Source organism: Tupaia chinensis, unplaced genomic scaffold (assembly GCF_000334495.1).
Source record: "Tupaia chinensis unplaced genomic scaffold, TupChi_1.0 Scaffold000161_1, whole genome shotgun sequence".
In the NCBI taxonomy this organism is placed as follows: Eukaryota; Metazoa; Chordata; class Mammalia; order Scandentia; family Tupaiidae; genus Tupaia; species Tupaia belangeri.
In genome coordinates, this window is record NW_006159632.1 from 4,795,009 (window position 1) to 4,796,039 (window position 1,031).

Consider the following 1,031-nt stretch of genomic DNA (forward strand, 5'->3'; position numbering starts at 1 on the left):
GGAAAGAGCTAGATCTCCAGGCCCAGCCCTGCCCCCCCGCAGGGTGACTCTGAGGGGACACCGGGTGGGGGGTCTGCTGGATCGCACACACATTCCTTCCCTGGGCCGTGGAGGGAATGCGCTTTCCAAGCGTGCTCTTCGGAGTAACTGGACACAGCTGTCCCTGTTGGAACCATCCTCTGCTCCTGTCTCCTGGCTCCAGGCGGCTTGGGTAGTGGACGGCTGGCCCTGCTTAGCACCGCCCGCGTCCTGGCTCGGCATGATCTGGTCACGGGGCGGCGGGGGGGCCGTTTCCTGAGCCCCAGGGCCCATCTGCTGGGGAGACAGGTACCAGCGTGGAGCTCCACGGCCCAGGCAGCCACTGGCTTCTAGATACAGAGTCCTGTCAGGTTTCTCCACAAAGCCTGATTTTCCTGTCATTTTTAGATCCGGTCACGAATTCACGAACAGGCAGAGGGCCCTGGGGAATTCAGTCTGGCAAACTGGGTAAGGCAGATGTCCAGTCTTGGAGAATGGACCTTTTCTTCTCAGACCCTCCCACCCTGACACCTGCAGCCCTTTCGGAGACCTTGGCCAGGCCCCCAGGCCGGTCACCAGCATGTGAAGCTTGACTGTCCAGAGGCAAATGGCCCCAAGTGGAGTTCCCAGGCCTCGTGGAGGAAAGGTCCCCACTGCTGGCCCTGCTGGGATGTCGAGCCAGGCCAGCCTCGGTCCACCAGGCTGCCGGCCAAACTGCCTCCTGGCCACGGCTCCTCCCCGGAATCCGCGCTACTGGACAGCCCCCTTCGTGCTTCCCTGCCCAGCTCTTCACTCCCCGTTCCAACCAGCCTGCCAGTTGGAATACCCATTTGGCAGGAGAAGTGGAGGGTTTGATTTCCACACCCAAGAGCCAGAGCAGCCAGCCAGGACCCTGCTCTCCCAGGGACAGCGGCTGTATTTTCCCTGGACACGTGAGTGAGGAGGGCTTCTGCAGAGCACCTGGGCACCTCAGCCTACGTCAATGCTGGGCCTTGGTAGGAGGCCGGAGGAGC